At 39.4% G+C, this 22,591-nt stretch overlaps 1 long non-coding RNA gene across 1 annotated transcript in view; it reads left to right on the top strand.

The window, feature by feature from the left end:
• Window positions 1–4,992: 4,992 nt before the first annotated feature.
• Window positions 4,993–22,591, top strand: part of LOC108445335 — a 58,910-nt gene continuing 41,311 nt past the window's right edge. The window contains exon 1 of the long non-coding RNA XR_001860158.1: window positions 4,993–5,129. This is a non-coding gene — a long non-coding RNA (uncharacterized LOC108445335). The remainder of the gene's footprint in view (window positions 5,130–22,591) is intronic.

The raw sequence follows: 22,591 nt of genomic DNA, 5'->3' as shown, positions 1-22,591 counted from the left end.
CTGCACAATTACATCTCACACACATCAAGAATAACACCCTTGATGCAAGTAGATCTTTACAAGAGTCTTCACTTTTTCTAAGCTGATTAGGTCCACTGCATCCAAAAATAACTTACCATGCACAATTACCACAGCATAGAATGCTTCTCAAATTATCCCTCAAGTCACAAATGTTTTCTGAAAAAATGAGGTTTGGCCCTAGTCCTGTGAAGCCAGCCTAATTCAGCTAATCAGAAGTAGCACTGTAAATCTGCCTTCTGATTTGCCACAGAACTATTTCGAGAAATTTGACAGCAAATAACAGAACCATGCACATACCTGAACACAATTTCAGCTTTGCTCCAACTGCTGCCAAAAACAAAGTTAACATATCTGAATCCAGCTCATGTAGCAGCAGCACAGAGGGAACTAGCAAGTTTCATTAGTCCATGTGTAGCCCAGGTTGCTGTGAGCACCCTGCCTGGATATCTGCTGGAGATTTGATCTGCAGGCCTAGGAGAGAACTAAGGGATTAGAGCAGCAAGCATGATACTTGGGAATCACAAGATATTTCAAGTGTTCAGATTTTACAGTCTTTCACATAACCTGTGTGCAAACTGGAAAGCACTTGGTAAATGTGCTAAGGCTCACCTTTTCAAGGGAAAGGGTAGAAATGGCCTGGACCTTAAAAATATATGCTCCAGTTACCTAATAGTACAAAGCCCGGTGTAAAAGTGAGAATCTTCCATTCACTTTGGATGTAATCCTCATTCCTCGATTATTTTTTGCTGTAGTTCATGTATCATCTACCATCTATGCCCTTTCTATCTCATCTCATTACAGCAAAACCACAGCAGATTAGTGGAGCTCTGTAATCTGACACAGAACACAGGGCCTTCAGGGATCACGTACATTTTATAGGAATAATGACTGATTTTGGACGTGTTATCTGCTTACTCAGAGCTAACTATTTAGATTTCTCCTTGAAGCTAAGCTTTGCATTCAGTGAAAGCATCTCCAGCTTTCAGCCATCATGTTGTCCCTTTCTGAAAGGGAAGAATGCAGAAGTACTTGCAGGAGAAAAAAAGAACAAGCTCATCAAAACAATAGCATGGTCTAATCAACTTGTTGGTGAATTGAGGGGGCAGTATGAAACACTGGACAGTTCTCACCTATGCAAATTTCTAAGCATTTTTCCACATGGTCAAAATGCATAGTTTTGGGGACAGACCGGAACTATAGTACACAAAAAAAGTTGCTGACTAAAACAAAGCCCAATAATTTAATCAAGTTATTTGAATTAATATAACAGACATCAAAGTAGACAAGTTAATGCTGTCCCTGGCTTCGATCCAGGTAGGATCTTAAGATGTTTCACTCCTTCTGCCTAATAAATTACTGATGGACCAGCTTATCTAGACAACAGGTGACAAGGCTAATAACAGATATCATAGGATCACAATCCTACAACTGGTAGAGATCTTATTTCAATAATCATGAAGTTCTACACCTGTAGTCGCCTAAGTAGTCAGTGATTGAGGAGACAAATGCAGAGTTGAGAATGCTTGAAGGTTCAATAATCATGAAAGTTTAAGAATGGTGTCAGGCTATAAGCATAGGATGCTGATGTAATTCTGAAGACAGTTTGATCTAGATGTTGGAAGAAAGCTTATGGTGATGAGGAAATCTCAGTTCAAATGCTGAAATTTTGACCTCCTTCCCAGGTGTTAGTTGCTCTGCAACCATCTCTGTCAGAGCTATCAGAGTGTACAGACTAAGGAGTTGTTTCAGAAAAATAACCTTGACAGATGGCTATAGAGGGTATATGGAGTAGCTGTATTTGACAGTATTTGAAATAGCAAGGCAAATACAAGTTAACTACAAAAATTAATGAAGGAAGAGAATTTGTCAGTAAAAGGAAAGAAATCTGCGAGGTATTTACAGTGGATCATGGAAATATTTCAATATGATCTGTGCAGTGAAAAAGTGGCAAAATACCAGCAGATTCCACACAGTCTGAGTGGACAAGGGAGGTCCAAACCCACTGAAAGCACACGCAGAGCAGGCATGAACTGCTGTGATTCCTAGGTCTGAAGGAGGAGCATACAAACCCAGAAGGTATTAGACAAGCAAGGATTAGTCAAGTACATCTTTTTTTTATAGCAGATCCTACAGTAAGGAGAGGAGGAACAGCTGCATGAATTGGGATCCTACTGCAGGCTTCACATTCCTCTTGCTCGCAAAAGCAGATCAACATAATACCAGGCAAGTGCCCAATATTCATATCAGAGCACCCTTCTCTAGTCCTTATTTCCACCCTGAAAGTAGAAGATAAAAAAGTTCACCCTCTTCTTAGCTTCACTTCTACTGGAAAGAAGTCAGGGGAAACAGAAACTTGTAAGCTCTTCCTTTCTAAAAGGAGAAAAGTACAATGCAGCTACTGAAATAGTTTTTTTCTGCAGTATTTGAGAGGCCTATTAACCCTTGATATAGTAGCAGTCTGCTTATGTCTTAAATATTATGCTTGCTACAAAATACACTAAACTATTCCCTCTTTTACTGCTTACACAACAAATCTGTAGTCTAGACAACAGACAGCTACAATTTTTAAGCTGATGAAGTAAAACTCCTAGTCAAGAGCCACTGAAGAAGTGAAACTACTATGAGTGCCCCCTGGATCACTAGTCCCTGTTTCAGGCAACCATGCTTCTCTAAATGTTCCATAGTACAACCAGCTGGTTTGGTACCATTTTGCCATGCAAAAAGCATTACAAAAGTAACCATCAGGCAGGAGACCTCTAATTTGGCACCAGATGCTTCTTCACACTTATTTGCACCTGCATGCTCTTGGGCTGTCTGCAGCAACTCATGCCTTCTGATTAACAAATCAATATGATTATGCAGAAGCATCTTATTGTTTAAAATACCCCTGTTCTCACACATCTCACAACTTTGACATAATACCCTACTTATACATAACTTATACAGTAAGTATACTTACTTATAAGTTATAGAATGTATAACTTTCACATATCACACTACTTATACATCTTACGTACTTATACCTTTTACAACTTTTACCTAATACAGTACTTATGCACTTTACTTACTTATCTTGCACTACTTATACATTTTACTTTCCTATATATTCTACCTACTTTTACATACTACTCTACTTATACATTTTACAACTTATCTATAATACAGTACTTATACATTTTGCATCTGCTCTGCATGAGAGCTCACATTGCTTGATTGGTATCTCTATTTTGTCCATGAGCTCTGCATGCACTTTTCTGATAATATGATTGGTTTTAATCCAGTGCAGCACAGTCATTTTTTATCTAGTCCTTGCTGTCTTGGTATTTAGCTTTTCAGCTTCTTCTTGCCCAACTCTTTTCCAGTTTAGCACAGTTTACCTTTCAGTCCTTGATGAATTCCTGAGGGCTCTAACAGGTGAGGCTCCCGATCCCGGCAAGCAGCATCAAGATGCTGACAGCAACAAAACCCATCCAGTGATCAGCAGCCAAGTTAGTCCAGGAAATCCAAACAACAAGCCAGCAAAAGACAAAGAGCAGATAGAAACCTACCCCACCTCTCTCCTCAAACCTTCAGACTGGAGCTTAAAAACCCTCTTGGGGCTGATGTGCTGCAGCTGAAGGTGGAAGGCCAGGTGAAGCCCATTAGGGTAATTCCAGCCTGGTCCCACCCACTCTGAGGGCTCTGGTAAAAATAACTAAAAATGGTTTGGCTGGGGCACACTATCAAGGTTCAAATACTTTACAACAGCCATTTCTTACCAGTTCCCTTCATTTTCTTCCTTTCTCAGCAATTCTTAGTAATTTACAGTCCACAATCCAGCATTCATTGCACTAAACTAAATATTCTCAACAAGACAAGCTTCTCTTCATTAATCAGACCTGTTCCCTAGAATCCCTTAATAGCTTTTCTTCTCATTTATCCTTACTTTATTTGAACTCTTGAAAATAGTTTACCAAAACTTATACACCAAATTCAAGATGACAATCTCAGATGTTAATAAAACTGCACTAATTCTTTCCACACTGCTCCAAAAGCATCACTTAGATTCAATGATCAGATCAACTCTTTTCCTAAGTTTTCATTGAAAAATTGCATGGTGAGAGATGTTCCCATCCCAATAATCCATCAGATCACTTGGATCATTTAGCAAAACACTCTACATTACCTACAGACCTCCAGGTCAGTAAGGTCTTTTCCATCTCCCTCAGTGCACAGCCATACACAGTGGCAGTAACCCCAGTGCTGAATGGAGCTCTTTTCCTCAGCAGCACAGCTGTCCCAGGCTCACTACATGGCCAACTGGCACTTTCAACGGGCTGAATGAAAACAACATTTGGTGCTGTGGGACAGGGGGATGTGCTAGCTGATGTGGTACAATATGAGAACTGCATGATGTTGGATACAGAGGGAGGAAAATATACAGCTTTCTTTCCTACACAATCAGTACCAGATAATTATTCAGAATGAAGACAAAGGGCCAGTGACACAGCAGCAATTACTGCCTGTGATCACGACTCTCTGTCCTGAAAATAATCATAATTGCTCTCCAGTAACAGGGGAAATGTTTCTTTAATTCATGTAAGAACAGTAAATTATCACAATCAATAAGTTTTTTTCACAAGTGAAAGAGATAAATGTGACTCTATGCCTTCAGCCAATTCTCCTGTTCTTATTACATTTTTTGCACGTTTCAACTTGGTTTCACAGAGGGGGAAAAAACCCACCATATTAGCAGAACTTCTTTCTATCCCATGTAGCTGTGCCACAATTAAGTGTCCTGATTTTGGTTAGGGTAGAATTAGTGTTTTCTTAGTAGCTGGTGCAGTGCTGTGTTTCTTGGATTCAGTGTGAGGATAATGTTGATAACACACAGATGTTTTGGTTGTTGCTAAGTAGTGCTAACCCTGAGTCGGGAACTTCTCAGTTTCCCATGCTCTGCTGGAGAAGAAGAGCACCAGGAGCTGTGGTGAAGCACAGACTGTACAGCTGATCCGAGCTGGCCCAAGGCATATTCCATACCACAGAACCCATGCTCACTATATAAACTGGGGGGAGTGGTCCAGAAGGAGTGAATTGCAGAAGAATCCAAAAGGAGAGCATTGTGGCCGGTAAGCATTTCTATTGTGTATCACTTATTTTTCTTGTGTTTTGTTTTCCTTTTTCACAGCTTCATTGCAATTATTGTTGTTAGCAGTAGCAGTACCATATTTGCTTTATTTCAATTATTAAACTCTTCCTATCTCAACCCACAGATTTTACCCTTTTTCTGATTCTCCTCCCCTTCCCAAGGAGAGAGAGAGTGAGCAGCTTCAAGGTACTTAGTTGCTAGCTAGGGCTAAACCACAACACTAAGGGTACAAGCATTCCCATCCATTTTATGCGCAAGGAGATGGTTCTCTGGCTTGGGCTCTCAGTCTGGCCACGTGCAGAGGCACAGCCATCTCACAAGAAACTAGCCCAGTAACTTTAATTCCTGCCTCTCCATCAGAAATAGACCACTACCACGACCTGTGCCAACTTGTGAAGTACGAGGGAATTTCAAGAAACAGCAGCAGAAAAGTCTACCTCTAGTAGGTTTGATGGCAGTGCACTTTCAATTCCTTTGATGGCAGAACTGGGGGAAAGCAAAGAGTAAAGTGGTCTGTATGCTTGAGTACCGTGTTTCTGTAAACGAGAAGATGAATCAGACACTCTGGAGCCAGAAAAAGCTACCTGCACATGTATCCCTTATTGGGAAAAAGAAACTTTGAGTGCATCAGAAGGCAGTTTTAAATCTTCCAGTTACAGTTTCAACAAATTGAAGGAGGATGCAGAACACTAACTAGAGCATTAGTATCTGGAACACAATTTCCCAAGGAAATGCAATTTTCTACTACCTCAAGTGAGCAGATACTACAGTATGCAACCTGGTTGGTAGCAAGTACGTAGCAGTTGCTAAACAGTGACACAAAATTCACTATTCCTATATATCCACCTGTGTAACAGTGATTCTAGAAGAGCATCAGAAGCATCAGAAACAGCTACCAGCTGTGTCCTCAGTCTGGATGCCAGGATTTTGATAGCCCACAACATGCATGCATTTAGTTCAAGTTAATGCTGGAAGTAAAGGCGACCACTGAATGTAAATAAAATAGCATCCACTTCTCACAGGGAAGACTCAAAGCATGCTATCTTAGAAATGAACTATCAACCACTTCAGAATGAGTTTCCCCAAAAACAAGCTCTAGACAGCTTTACGTAGCCACGGTCTAATCTGGGTTGGTAGGACTTTCAGGTCCAACTGGCTAAAAATCCAGTGCAATGAATTTACCAAAACATTAAAGGTCTGTTCATGTTTCACATGCATAGGTGCAATATCTGTAAAGACAAAATTGCTTTATCCCTCTGAAGTTTTTATACAAGCAGTTTAGAGTAAAATATTTCTGCACAGATGTCTGTTAATCATTTGGTTAAGCTCCCAGCTGGTACAAAGTAGAGGGACACCACACAGGCAAGCTGCAGACACTGCTCATTTCCATTTGGTGTATCAAGTGAAACTCTAAAATCCAAGAATTTTACTAAACAGTTCTAAACTTTAACAGCAGGCAGATTTCTCCTCTAAATTTACAAGAGCACACTTTCAACAAAGCAGCAGCAAATATAGTTTAGGAGATACAGTGAATAGTAGAGTTCTCACAGACTGACTAGCTGTTCACTCCTGCAAGTACAGACTCTGCTTTGGTACTGATCCAGACAGGAAGAGACCAGGATGGATTGACTCTGACAAATGTAAGCTATTCAACATATGCTGGCAGGAACTGTTTACATCAGTCAACCATAATTCTGCCAGGACCACTAAACATCTTGTCAGTCTACACCACGAATGTAGCTAACACAAGGCAAAACAGAATACTGAGGAACAAATTTGAATAGATGGCTCTAATTGGAACAGTATTTTCAAAACCTAGGCAGCAAATGCTCAGGCAGTTGACGTTCCCTCACTGCTCACACCTTCCTGTCTGTACCACCATCCTCTCTCACAGTGAGTCAGTAATGTGGATGTCAGCCTTTAAGCAAATCTTTCTAAATAAAAGTGACCTAAGCTTTTCTACCTTAAAGAACTATTCAACCAGTTACATCAGCCTATTAGCCTCACACAGCAGGACAGAAGGCCTTGATGTAGATCTTGCCTAGCCTGCAGAGATGATTATGCTATGAGAGTGCTCCCATTGTCCAGTGGCAAATATGCTACGTTAGTCAGGAGCACTGTGACCTCGCTGCCTAGGGCACTCTGCCTGAGGGGTGCAAATCTATTCCCACCACCACTTGACCTACTGCTTTATGTACAAGTCCCCTCTTCCTACCCTTGTTACTCAAAAAGGCAATATTGAAATACTTCAAATATTGAAATAACTCAAATATTGAAAACACTCACTGCAGCACTGAGAACAGGAAGATCCTGACTGTCCTGGTTTCATCACAGTTGCTGAGGGAGAGAAGCCTAGAGACATGTGAGCATGGCTGGGTCACTATCCCATACCATCCACATCATCACTGGAGGCATGACCTCAGGGAAGGAAAAAATTGAACACACACAGAAGCGGCACCATTTCAGTTCTGTTTTTCTTCAGGGGTGTTGCCAGTGGCCAGCGCTGTGGACCCTGCTGCTCTCACACCACTGCCTATCCCTTCCCATCCCTCAAGGGAGTTTGTTCATCATTGTTGTTCGTTGGCTCAGGGAAGGGGAGTGCCAGCTGTGGGAACATCCACCATCCTTCTCTTTGTCCCAGGAATAGCGGCACATCATGGCCAGGCTTCAGGAACATTCACCATCTTGTCTTTGTCTCATCAGCCATTCAGAACTGGGTTGGGGTGCTGAGCACCTTCTTGTGTGTAAATCTCCCCATCTTTTCTATACTTTCATTATTAATATTGTTGCTGTCATTGTTTCTTGTGCCTTTGCTGTTTGTTTTCATTAAATTGTTATCTCAGCCCATAGTCTCTGCCTTTGTCCCTCTCTCACCAGAGGGGGTGGGGATAAAGGGGAGCTCTTTCTTTAGAGTTTAAATCCCAGCTGATTTTAAACCACCACATGACCAAAGCAGATTCCAGATATATGGAGCTGTAAACTCCCAAAGAGGACAGGATGTAAAATGCTGACATGCCATTTCAGGATCAGGTCTCTGCCATCATCAGCAAGTGACCTAAGGCCTCTGTCCCACACAATTGAATGAACTGACTACAGGTGCTATCTTTAAATAGGAAGTACTTGAGGTTAATGGCTGGTTGTATCTGCTGAGAGCATTTTTTTTAAAAAAAAAAACATGCATAATGCATGATAAGCAGTGTTCAGAGGAAGACAAAAATAGCTCTGTATCAAAGACACTGGCTCCCTATTTGCCTCCAAGGGCAAAGGAACATGCTGGTCTTGCATGTAAGCAAATCACTTTTTCTTCCAAAAAGATGTTTCATCAAGTCCCCTACAGATAAACATCTGCCAACATCAATATTCACTGCAAAACAAGAAAACCTCCTTAACCAGAAGGTATGATAAAACTTACTTCCAATTAAAGGTCTCTCTTTGAAATAATAATGTATTTCCTGGGCAGATGTGACTATTTGCTGAGACTCCAAAAGACCTTAAAGTTTGACATCCAGCTGTTCTACATTTGATGAAATGTATCTGACAAGGTAATATGTCCTCATGAGATGAGTAAGGGAAGTCACCAGAGCTCTGGCCAGTTATATGACAGAAAATTCAAGAAATATAGCAGGCAGGCAAGCTCAGACCTCTGGCCGCTGTCTCTTAGGGAAGAACAATCAGACTTAGGATCTGAAGGTGGTTTGGAAATTAAGATAGTAAGAATCTGACCAGAAAACAAGACTTATCCAACCCAAAGCAGACAAGGACAAAATCAACTTTTGGAGTCTCCAGGGAAATGGTGCATTATGCCAAAAACACAAAGACATGATCTGTGTGGCAAGTCTGATAAGGAACTATACATGCTACTCAGCCAGTACCATGAAGTGATGAACTAAGGGATAAAAATCCACAGAGCAATAGATCTGAGTTACAACCATTTGAAAATGAGCCTCAAATACCTTGCTTTCTGCATCCAGTTGTCTTACCCAGCCAGACATTTAGATTGAATTTAAACTTCCAACTGAAGCCTGATGCTGTTGGGGGTCAGATCCACTCTTCAACAGCCCACTTAAAAGGACAAGCTATAAAGGATTAGGTACACAACTAGGTACTGCTTCTAAGAGTGACTAATTTTCAGGTCTTGGGATTCTGTTGGTCTGACAAATTGAGTATGTCACCCAATAAGGGCAGTGATTTTTATTAAGGCTATGTGTAACTATTGCCCATGGCTTCACATTCTGGTAACAGCAGCCGGGACAAGATTTTCTCTAAGGCCCTTGAATTAACTCTGGTTATTTACTCACTCTGCATAGAACATACCACTATGAAAGCAGGTGTTTCTTTAGCATTACAGTGTTCCTCAAAAGCTCTTTGGGGGCTACCCCAGGAACATTACAGCAAGGCAGCTGGTAGATGACAAGAACTTGGGTAACTATAGAGAAGCCCACAAAAAAAAAATACCTTCCTTGAATGGCTCAGCTGCCTCACAAATGGAAGGAAAAAGCACATGATATGACTAGCAAGATGTCCCAAGTAAAGGTGCTAGCAGAACCAAAGCTGGAAATCAAAGTGATAAGGGGCAAAAAGAAAGAGGATCTGTTGTGTTCTGGTTGCTTTTGTACAGGCTTTTACCAGATATGTAGTTCTAAAGGTAACACTGCCCACCCTATCACCTACGCCAAACGATGACATTAACAGCATAAACCTTCATGTAGTAATTCTGCACTACATCAGATATCTTGGCTAAAACAACTGTGAAAAAAAAAAGGCATATCTCTGCCAAAGGAAGAAAACAAAGTTTATTGGGAATTTCTGAGGCAGTAGGACAGCTGTGGACAAGGGTGAAAGCAAACTCAACTTTTCAAAGAGTTGTGTCAAGATATCTCGAAGGCTTTTGAAGATGTATGGCTGTTACAAATATAAGGCAGCAGCCTTCAAGCATTAATAACCCACTAAAACATAAACAACAAAGTAGGAAGGAAAGCATCTTTTCATGATAAAAGAAGTTCACTAACATGGTCCCAGACAGACCTGTGTTGGAACATGCATTATTCAAAGTATTCAGAACTGATCTGAAAAATGCTGGGGGGAATAAAGAACAACTAAGGATAGAGTGTTATATTTTCTGTATAAATTCATGGAGCAAATCTTATCTTGAGGCTTTCCAGTTCTCCTTATTTCAAAATGAGTGTAACAGAACTAAGCCAGCACAGGAAAGGCAACAAGAATGAAAGATATGTATCAATCCTGTATGAGGCTAGATTATAGACTAGAAACACGTCATCTAGAGAGAAAGGGATATGAGAATTTTACACTGTCAACAGCTTCGACAAGGCACAAACAGTTTTTTCTAATTTCACTAAAACGTATTGTCATAAAAGGTTGTGAATATCAAAGAATAACTTTTTTTTCTCCTCCAGGACTGCCTAAATACCATCTCTGCACATTCAGTCCTGACAAGCAGTTTAAGAAACTCATCTTTTACTGTGGCCCAACATAGCTTGATCTAAACCACCAAAATCACCAGAGTTAACATCCATAAATCAATATCACTGGAAGCTTTCTAGTTCCTACATTAAATTTAGCAGTGAAAACTGAGGTTCACAAACAACCTCCCTAAGAGGTCAGCACAAATACAGCAGAGCCTTACCTTAAGGCTGTGGATTTCTGTAAGAGGTGGATGTGGATGGCTGCTTGCAAAGTCACCTTGGCTCTGACTTGGACACTACACACAATTTTCAAAGGCTCAGGGAACAATAGAAACGCCTACATTTAACATTTATTTCTCATTTTTCCCCCTAATCTCTAGCAAGTACTTTAGGATCTAGCTGCAATTAGATGAGAGATTATTTGAGGAGGAGACATGGATGATTACTATAGAAAAGAATGCACTTACCCTCACAACAACTTCACCTAAAAATCCTCCAGGGATGTTACAGAGTTCCAAGATGTAGTTGCTTCTGCTGCTGCAAATATTAATAAGCTAGGAACCAAAAGTATTTTCACTACTTCATTCATGGAGCGTGGTAGAGGCATGATAAATGTAACAGGAGGAAGAGTGCTTTTATCTTTCTCAGCTGAGCAGGATAAGGTATCTCTACTCAGCCTAATAGAAAACACATGGGATTGGTGCAGATGAACCTCTTATCTCAAGAGCTTTTCTCCAGAAGTGAGATAGCAGTCCAAGCAGAAAAGTCTCCTCTATTCTGTTCTCAAAGACAGAAGGAAAAGGTAAAAAAGTCACGCTGTTCCCAGGTCAACAACAAGATATTTGAATATCACCACTTACCTCTTGAATGAGGAGCATGAAGCAGTTACAATTGTTAAATATCTTTCACTACCCAAGAGGTTTGACACAAATATCTAGAAATATTTCATTCCACCTGGGGACCACCTCTGCCCTCGACTCTTTATTGTTCAGTTTATGTCAATATTTCCTCTTTCTTCAGCAATAAATCCACTTGCCTTGGTGCAATGTAGAATTTGGTAAAACATTGCACAGTTCAATATCCTTTTCAGCACAAAGTGTGTTGAGAAGGTTTTACAAATTTGAAATACTACCTTCAGAACACTGCCAGCCAGGCCCACTAACACAACTAAATTCTGTTAGCAAATGTAATTTCTATAGTGGGTAAGAAGTCACTTGTCTAGAATTTGTCATCCTTCTCGCTGCCATTTTTCAAGCTGTTTTTCTGCAAGTTTTATTTTTTATATATACACACACTGCAGTCCTTCAACCAACTTTGAACAAGCTCCGTGGGGTATTTGTGCAGACTTCCAAGATGGGTACTTTGCCTCACTTTCAGTGTCCTTCCTGCTACAAGTCCTGTACAGTCAGAGAAAGCTGTTCACAGACCTTGTAACTAAATTACAATAGCATTGACATACCACATTAACCTAAGAACAAGCTTCTCTTACACAAAATCCCTCAGATGAAATCTAAAGCAGTACAACACAGAAGATGAGGATTGCAGGCTGGTTGACCCTTATGGCCACATCAATACTTGTCACTGTAAGACATATCAACCCACACTAACAGTAACCTTTCTCCTCCCAGCTGACACAAAGCATGTGCAGCTGTGACCTCTTTTAGCCAGAGGTGTCCTGACCAAAGGAATTCAGCACACACTGGTCACAGGGAAGTGACTGCTGGAAACAATGATCTAGGTTTGTCTAGATTTACACAAGACTGTCTCCTGTTAAGCTATGGGCTACATGACCACTCCAAACAGTCTGTTATCTACTGTAATGCAAAAGGTTCATCACACCTTTCCTCCTTGAACAGTCAGCCAAAAGCATCAGTATCTACACAAATCATCAATAAGAAGTTTCTAACTCGCCCATTACTCTCCCCTCCTGCCCTAGTCAGTACTTCATACGTCTGACACTTAGGAAGATTATTCTTTCCTCTGTAAATATTTTTCTGTGGCCTTAAAAGGGGCTTAATGAGCACTGCAGAAAGCTGCCACAAAGGCTAATCAGTGCTGGTTCCTACTTCCTGCAGTCAGCTTAGCACAATTAACTCCTGACACCTGATATGATTCATTGGCTTGTTCTTTAAACCACCACAGTTTCAGGTTATTGGTTGCCTATATACAGCACATAACACCTGAGCTTTCAAAACCAGGAGTTAGATTACAAATAGAGATGCTCAAGATGAACCTTTGGAGGGCTGCAAAGCTCTTTGGGGGTTATGAAGAGCAGCATTTCTGGGTTTCAGTTCATTTCATGAACACATGCCCAGCCTCCAACCCTGGTAGCAGCCTTACAGACAATCCTTCACAGAGGCCAGGCTTACTGGGCAGGAGCTGCTAGAGATTGTTACCTGATGCCATGAAATAATATTTTCAAATTACAGCAGCAGACACTCATGCTATGGAAACTATAAAATTTCCACTTAATGCCTGTTAATTGGATTATTATTTTAAAGCCATGCTCACTGCTCCCGCATTAATAACAAATGAGCTCTCTCTAATTATTATTAGAGTATCTCCCATGCAAATTAATGATTAGGGCATTAACACCGTGCAGCTGAATTACCATTAATTCTCACATTTGAGCAAATCAGTTAATAAAGTGACAATAAAAAAGGGAAATTCCTTCATGCATTACTGAATTCCTTCACTCATACCAAAGGCATACAACAAAGGACTGTTAAGCACTTTTTCCTCTTATGAAATGTTAAACATAAATTATTCATCATAATCTGGAAAAAAAAATGGCTACAAAAAGCTGCATTTGTAAGTCTTGTGTGTTTGTAGGTAGTGCTAAAGTGCAATGTTTTAACCACTGCTCACAGTGTACAGTGTAATACAGACAGCCACAGACATAGCATAATCAGAATAACACAAAATTTTAGAAACAGTTGTTCTACAAACAACAGCACCAAATAATAGCTGTCACCTGATAACCATTGCAGGATTTTTTTCTATGTGTAGGACTTCTAAATCAGCACAAACTATGCTTTTCAAAGGGATGTAAGCTAATCACTCCTTATAATATGTTGAGACTATACTACTGCACACTCATGAGCAGAGGAACTGAATTTCTCAAATTGCATGAATACGTTATAATAAAAGTAGAAAACCTCTTCCTTGCTAGGCCCCCCACACCTTTCTGACCCATTTAACAATCATTTACCCATTCTGTAATCATTCAGTAATTCGGTAAAACCCAAGCATAACTCACAGCCATCATCTAAACCTTTGAGCTTCTCAAACTTGCTTTGGACTGAGCTTTCCTACCTTCCTAATCACAGGCATTCAGAAATGTAATGCACTCATAGATAAAGGAGACCTTTCCCTCCACCCTCACCTTCAACCCATTTCTTTCTAATCTCAGGTTTACATCATAATTTTTGTATTCTGAATATAGTTGCTTTCATTACCAAACACACCCTATTATCTTTATATTTCTGCATTATGAAAATTAGAATTTCCCAGAAAAATGCAAGTTGCAGAGCAAAAACCAATATCCATTAGTTCTCCAGGCAGAATACCCATGAATGAGAACATATAAAAGATGCATAGCTCTGGATATGATTACGATGCTCTTTGGTGCAGATGGAGTAAAGATCTCCCTGATTAACTTAAATGATCATATTGCTCACAGTAGCAAAACTACATCATTTGATATTAATACCCTTGATGTGGATATTAAAATCACTCAGCTGATGTAATTGAAAATGTTCAGTACCTCCTTCAAGAATGATGAGTAGCAGTGGTCAACATTTCCTACTGATTTTCTAAGAGCTGTGTTTCTATGTGGATTACCCAGTATTGCAATTTCAGTTTAGCACACTCTACAAATGCATATAAAACCATGGCCAGGTGGATAAATCAGTGAGCTCTGTGCACACTTTATTAAATTTAGCATGCTCAGCAGTTTGCAAGACCTGGAATAAAACACGAAGACCAGCTTCCTAACTAGTCACCACACCAGCAGAATAATAGACATGCTTTATAGAATCCATCTGGGTACAAACAAAATAGCAGGAAAACAATTCCACAACGTTAAGTGGAAATATATAAATATCTTATTTGTGTGACTTACTGGAATACATTCAAATCATACAGTGGCAACTGTGGTTTAGTGCGTTTATCCCATGATTAATAAAGGCACTTTAAAAGACTGTCCAACTTACCTTTAGCCCTCAAGGAGTTTAGATTAGTGCTAAATAAAAACATCATCCTTGTTATCTGGTTTATATGTAATTGCTCAGGTAAGGTTTTAGTTCTTCCCTCTCCAGAGGGCATTGGCTGAAATACACTGCAAGTACCACACCCTTTTAGTCGCTCAGCTGCAACAGTGTCTTCTGGTATTCTTCATGATCTGAGCAAGACAAGCTTAGGAACTCTGGTGGTCAAAGTACAACCCGAATGCTCAAACCTGCAAATAATTCAAAACAACAGCAGCTCTTCATCGTTGTAACTTCCTATCTCCACCTGGGAAGAAGTAACAGTCACTTAGACATTAAGTGTCACACGTTGCTAGCTGCAAAACACTTTACTGCTTCACAATAGTGGAAAAGATGAAAAGCATCAAGCACTTCATCTGGAAAGCACCAAACAATACAGAGCTTCAGCCACAGCTCCCTGTTATCCTGCCTGTAGCAAGGATGTTCAGGGTACAGTAAATATCAGCTGTTTAGCCCTCTCCCATCACCCAAGCAGAACACTGCAATTTGCCTTGGGAAGAGCCAAACCGCGCCGCTGACTCCAGCAGGACTCACTTCAAACACAGAGAAAGGGTGCACCACACCTCAGCCCTGCCCTCTCCCACAGAGATAACTTTTAGCAAGAGCCTCGAGACAACTGAAACTCCTCTTCCACTTGAGCCTCTCAGCCACACCACCAGAAGTGTGATGTTGAGAGTTTTCAGCCTCACAGCTGTGGCCAGCATGAGGACATGGCCCCCTGAGGGCACAGCAGCCACATAACCCACAGTGACACCAAGATCAGCCAGGCTAAAATATATTTATTGCTGTCTTTATGTAGAAGTTCTGTAAAGTCAATTTGTTGATAATCTTCCAGGGAGTTACCAGATTTGATAGTCCCTATTACCACTTTATTTCCAGTATTTGGGTTACTTCTTTTATATGTGCCATAATTTTAAGTCTTTGAATATACAGCCTCAGTCATCTTGGAGATAATTACTGCCTTTCTTAAGTGTTTTAACAATTTGTATGCATTCCAGAGTATAGATTGGTGTTCTCTGTCTACTACTTCTCTCATAATTGTTTCATCCACAAGGGTGAAATCTAGCTTCTAATGCTTCAATTAATTGACAATCTTTTGCACTATATTCTGTCTTAATATCTGGTAGGCTAATCTCCCACTGTGGACCCAAAACGTGGATGTCTTTTTCTCCAGCCTCTTTCACCTCCCTGTCAGCTAAGTCATTTTCTTGTTTTGGCCCTATTTTGTCTGGTGTGCTCTACAGTGCATAATTGCAACTTCAGCTGGCTTTTGTACTGCTTCCAATAAATGTAATATTTGTGTCCCATGTTTGATCGACGTAGCATGTGCTGATAACAAACCTCCCCCTTCCAAATTGCCCCATGGGATGCACACTATGCCAAAAGCAAATTTAGAACCCATCCAGACGTTTACTTTCTTCCTTTCACTCAGTTCCAGTGCCTGGGTGAGAGCAACCAGCTCGGGCTTCTGCACTGAAACATCTGACATTAGAGCCTTAGATTCAATTACCTCACTCTGGGTAGTTACCACATATCCTGACGTGTTTTCCACTGCAAACAAAGCTTTTTCTGCCTGTATATAGTGCCCAATCTGGGTTCTCTTTCGGGCTGTCCTTTAAATCAGTCAGCTGGAATAAACTTCTTTGATCATTTGTAAACAATCATGCTCTGGAGTACTTCCTACTTTGGTGGCCAACAGAAACCTGTCAGGATCAGCAATAGAGGTGGTTTTGAGGGTAATGTCACCCTGTTTCGTTAGCACCACTTGGTACTTAAGAATTGGGCTGGGGGACAGCCAGTGGCCCCCTTTTGTCCCAAGCCTGTCTGTACCATATGCAGTACACAGACTGTCATGCTTTGTCCTGGAGTCAATTTAGGAGCTTTCTGAGTCAACAGCACCATGGCTGTGACTGCTCACAGACAGCTCAGCCACCCTTGGCTCACATCATCGAGCTGTTTAGAAAGGTGTGCACCGGCTTGCCTCTGTTCCCCTGGGAATTCTGCTGGAACTCCCAAGGCAATATTTTGTCACTCATAAGTGAATAATTCAAAAGACCTCATGTAATCCAGTAAGTCTAAAGCTGGAGCCCTCATTAGTGCTTCTTAAGTTGTTCAAACACGGCCTGAGTGTGATCAATCCATTTAATAAAATCTTTACAGGCAGTTTTTAAAAGTCCACACGAAGGTGAGACCGGTAATCCATAATTACTGATCCACCACCTGACCATTCCAAGAAAGGCACACCATTCTCTTACAGTTTGTCGCTCTGGGATTTGGCAGACAGCTTTTTTTCTTTCTGTGCTTAGTTTCATCTGACCTCAGAAAATTTAAAAACCAAAAAGGTCACAGTCTTCTTCCTCGGTAGCCTGTAACCTTTTAACTAAAAAGTTTAACAATTCAGCAGTCAGGTCTCAGCACTGTTCTTTAGTTTTGGTGGCTATCAGGATCTCATCAACATATTGTAACCGAACCCCTTGCAGATTAAAGGACTTCCATTCCCTAATTCCTTTTCCAGTTGATTCCCAAAATTGTGGGGCTATTTTTTAAATCCTTCTGGTAGTACAGTCCAAGTCGGTTGAGCCTTTCTTCCTGTCTGTAGCTTTTCCCACTCAAATACAAACCACTCCTGGTTGTCACAGCTTAGAAGTATGCAGAAAAAGACATATGATCTTTCCATTCAACTTCTTATGCAAAATTTACATTCAAAAATACAGTCTCTCAGGTCAGAGAGAGCCAGTTAGTCTTAAGTAAATGCTTTGCTTTGTTAAGGTATTTTTCAAAAAGAATTCTCTAGCACTTTTAAAAAAGGCTAATACTGGGTTTGCTGAATCTACGCTTAGCTGCATTTCATCTGTTTTTAAAACAGTTGTCTCAAATAAAGAACATGTATTTTACTGTGCTAACATATGGTATGATTATTTTAAACTCAGACAGAAACTATTAGGAATAGAAGCCTGATTTCTTATCTCTAATGGGATCTGAACTTCTGAATCACTTGTCTTCAGACTGCAGTTCCATTGGTGTATAACCTCAGTGAGGATTTCATCTTCCTCATACAAGCTCTATATAATGTAAAACACACCTCTTGTTTAACTTTTCATAGTAAGAATCTTACATGCTTGAAAAGACATGTAAGACCTCGTTTTAACCATTTTCATGGGAAATTTCAAGGAAAAATATTTGGAAATAGCATGGCCTTAATTGTGATTTTCCATAATAGATTCATGGGAGGAGATTTTAGTAGAGCATTCTAATCTGGAAAAACTTGTCCTAAGGGCAAAGAAAATTGTTGGTAGTTAACAGATATCAATAATCAAGACAAATTTTGACTTGAACTCCTGTCTAAATCAAACCAGCTTCACAGTCAAATGGTTATCTGTGGCAAGAAAAGTCAAACTGATGCTGAAGCAGATTTGTGGGTGGATGCTGCCTTCTCTGGTCTTTGGCTTACAGAAATCTTGGCCAAATTTAAAGGCTTTTAATAGATACTTTGGGGGTTGGGGTGTGGCAGAGCTAGGTTCAATGCTCCCAAAGTGAATACTATAAAACCCCTTTTAAATATATATCTTAAGTGCTCATTAAATATTGGGCAAGGGTGTTTGTACTCAGTATAAATAAGATGTAACTTGACTGGCATCTTTATTTGCAAGTATCGTATAAGAATGAGCAAACACTTTGTCTTGTCCAAAAGTAAACATTAAAAATAAATTTTAAAAAATATGCAAGGAACTGACATCTTAAAGAATGGCAAAATTGAAAAATAGGGGAATGGAGTTATTTTGAACTGCAGAGTAGAACATGAAATATTAGCTTTATATATGCCTTTACTCTGAGAACTGCATTAAAATCTGGTCTGCTCTTGCATCCAACCCACCTTAGCTGCTGCACTCCTGGAATTTTTCAGAGAACAGAATTTTCAAGTTGTCTTATATTCCTTGCATGCCTTTGTGATGTTGGTGAGAAAAGAAGATGATGCTCGAGAAAGGAGTGTTCAGGAGGTTCATTTGCAACAGTATTAACTAAGCCTTTGCCAGTATCAGAGCACACAAATTCTGTCAAACTGGCTTGTAGTGTTCTGTATTATAAAAGTCATACCTTTATTCTAAGTGTACAAGCAAATGTTTTGTTTAAGACAGATATTTCTGTAAAGAGAGTTTTTCTGAGAAACAAGGGAAAGCACGTTTGGGGAACAAGAAGTCAGCTGAAAGGAGTTCTGAATGCCAGGAATGGGATATTGATTTTTTTTCTATGTAAAATCATTCCTAATGTGTTCCTTCCAACCACTGACAAGGCTTATTCTAATCACTGTCTGAAGAAAATGAATGAGAGACTACCAAAAATCTGTAATATGGAAAAAAAAATTCTTCCTTCAGGGAAGAAAAGGTTTTGATTGTGATTAAAGCTGCTTTTACTGACTGTCTGTTCAAGTAGGTGTAATTTCTAATTACTTTAATTATCTCATCAGTATTATAAAGCTAGAGCTATTTTAATCATGTGTACAACTGATAAAATTATTTTTTAAGATTCATTATTAAGCTTCTATCCAGAAATATAAAGCTATAGTTGTTCTTTAGCTACTGTATGTAGTTATCTTTTTGACATTAAACTTCACTGACTCCATAAGGAGCACTGAAAACACAAGCTTATCAGATGAAGAAATCTTTGGGGTTTTTCTTTTTTTTTTAACTTAATATGTGTGGTTTATGGTCTTTTAAGATTATAATGAGGCCATTCTCATTTTGCTAACACAGTGCTGCCATTCACGTGGTGGCTCCTGACCCAAACAAGCACTATTTGCTCTTGGACTTGGCAAAAATTTGGTTTGATTATAAAAAAAAGCTACAGACAAGATCGAGCATTTATGTAATTGAGAATATTACATTCATACTGAATATTCTGTAGAAGAACCTGGACCATTTATGTGGATAAATAAAGGGTGCAGCATGATTAATAACACTTCCATGAAGAGCAGCCAGTTTCATGGGTTAGACTAAGACATTCTTGGGCTGCAAGAGTAATTATTGAGGGTTTGCCACATTTGAATAGGTCTGGAGTACTCTGACAAAGAAAAACATGAATCCCTGTTTTAATGGGATCCATTGTGTGCCTGGAAGCTGTCAGAACCCTGATGAATTGTTTGCAAGAAGAGGAAGTGATTCACTGTCAGTGAATTACCGAATGTTATATTGATTCCAGTGCTGGCATATGGAATCTATACAACTTCTCGGTAGGTACGGAAATCCACGTTACAAATGAAGATTCAATAACTGTTATGCAGCTATCACAAGTGAATTAAGCTGCTCCTAAAAAGATTTTAATTCTCAATTGACTGCTTGCTCCATAGCAGGGTTCATGCTGTCTAGTACTCCAAATACCAATTTATGTCTCCCCTTTATTACAGATGGTTCATATCCATTATAAATTTGGCAAATATTTCTTTAAATTATTTTGCATGAATACCTGTGGCTTTGGGAAGGAAAGAAATCTGAAATTGCTAGAGAAAGCAAACACAAATAGTTAAATATCCAGTGTAAAATGATGTTTTGAAATGACCACAAAACTTGAACAATCAATGCTTCTCTACATTTTTTTTAGCCACACTGAAATATCTGTGGCTCTTTGAAACAATCAGATATAGCCTTATAGTCTTAAAATCAGAAATGGAAAAAGTATTCTGAAAAAAAATGTGCAAGTGATGGATGGGACATAAATAAGTATTGGTAGAAAACCCTCGTATGACCTTAGGAACTATGGGATTTTTCTACACCATTCTTTCTTATGTGTTAAACAGAGGTAGGTCCATCAATTGGTTTCTTACATTTCATGTTTAGAGGTGAAACATCAAGAGATGCAGAATCTTGCTGCTGACAGAGTCATGGGGTTTGCATCTGAGTCACCTTGCTCTGTAATATGAATGATATCAAAGGTTTAGGTGAACCAGCATGAAGATGCCAATAAGACCCAAGAACCATTTCTTGCTAAGCTTTGCAGAGTAGAGCCTTGTGTGCCTTTGTAAATACACATTTTTCTGTATCTTATTTGGATACTAGATAAGATTTATTCCAGTAAATAGAAGTACTATGCTTAATAGTGTGCATTCTACTAACTGTAATGTCAGAGAATTACTCATTTTTTCCAATCTGCCAATCACCTCTTTCTACTTTGTCACTCTTTTATAACAGAAGTCCTCTAACTGTGCCTGTTTATAGGCTGAGTATTTTAGTCAACAAATGTTTTTATTGACTTGCAGCAAGTTCAATATTTGGTTAACATTAAAATGACTGGCTTGTGGGAGAGCTCTGAGGAGTGACTGAACCCTATAAAATGGGCAGATAAATGTTTATGAACTCAGAATTGTTGACAGAACAACACAATGAGAAGTTTAGTGTGCTATGTCCTGACTCCCCTTTGGCCCCTGATGTAGGACATCTCTCTACCCTGCTCTTTAATCAAATGGATAAGGATTTTCAATTCAGTGGTTTTCTGTCATTAACTCTTCTGGAGTGAGTTTAGGTATGACAGTTTGTGGTAGTTTAAGAATTAAGTTTAAAGATATTAATCTGGGTTACTTTGGGAGCCAATAGCTGCAATACAAACTCTCTCAAATAAGACTGTTCTCTAGAAACAGCAATGATCTTGTATTTAAGCTCAGGGCAACCTATTGAAGCAACTGTTCTATGAGACAGCAGTGAAAATATTTTTAAGCCCTTTCTGCAGAGCATGGTATTTTCAGAAAGCACAAGTAACTAAATTAGAATTTCTAGTGTTATGCTAATAAATTTTCCAGCTTAAATTTAGGAATATAACTGGCTGGTTAAAAACATCTTAGAAAAATGTATAGCAGATTTGGAAAATAAAATTTAATTTATTTTTTTTTCTTATCTTGGCTGCTTTTGTACAGTACGGTGGCATGGTGAAAAATATCCTGTTAAATATTTGGATTTGGAGCCCATAGAGAACAAATGCTACTTCATCCTATTTTTCAGGATGGTCTTTGGAAAATTAGCTATTGTCTCTGTGAAGCTTTTTTAAAGCAGGGCTTGGGCTGACATACCAGGATAGCTTTTGCCCTGGAATCCTTGAGTAGGCTTGCAACTTACAAATTTTCCTTGAACCTAAAAGGTCAGGTATATTCTTTGACTTTCTGTAAAATCCCCAATGCATCCTGAGTCTCGGCCTCTGCCATTTGGTAAAGTATTAATAGACCAAATTCAGCATTTACCACTTAAATATTAAAGTATAACTAATCTGAAAATCCTGTGCATCATTCTGAATATTCTTAATAGGATGTTTTTCCTCATGGGATTTGCAGTGCTGATAAAATAGTTCTATTTGTGAGCCATGAGTTGTGTTTTGAATTCTCTGCCAGGGATCTTTTTTGATGAATTTTTGGAATTAAATAGCTGAAGAAAATAACTTAGTTTCTAGATTTTACTTTTAAAAAATATTTTCAGCCTGAGGTCTGCTCTCAACAAGTCTTCTGCTTGCAAGCTGGCTTATTAGGGAAGGAGTGACTTTAGATGTTGTAAGTTAAAGCAGCTGTTGATGGATCTTGCAGAATCAATACTCAAATAAGGAACATTGCTATAAACGTCATGGAATTCTCCCAGTTCCCAAAGAATAAATTTAGTCTAGCTGAGAATCTTCTCTGCATGAAGGCTTCTCTTACCATTACCAAACTAACAAGCTGCCTAAGCAGAGAATATTGCTTTACAGGTAGCTGGGGTGGTGTCACAGACAAGGAAAAGTGA

Source organism: Corvus brachyrhynchos, unplaced genomic scaffold (assembly GCF_000691975.1).
Source record: "Corvus brachyrhynchos isolate BGI_N302 unplaced genomic scaffold, ASM69197v1 scaffold223, whole genome shotgun sequence".
NCBI classification, from domain to species: Eukaryota; Metazoa; Chordata; class Aves; order Passeriformes; family Corvidae; genus Corvus; species Corvus brachyrhynchos.
This window is presented reverse-complemented; position numbering and strand designations above follow the sequence as displayed.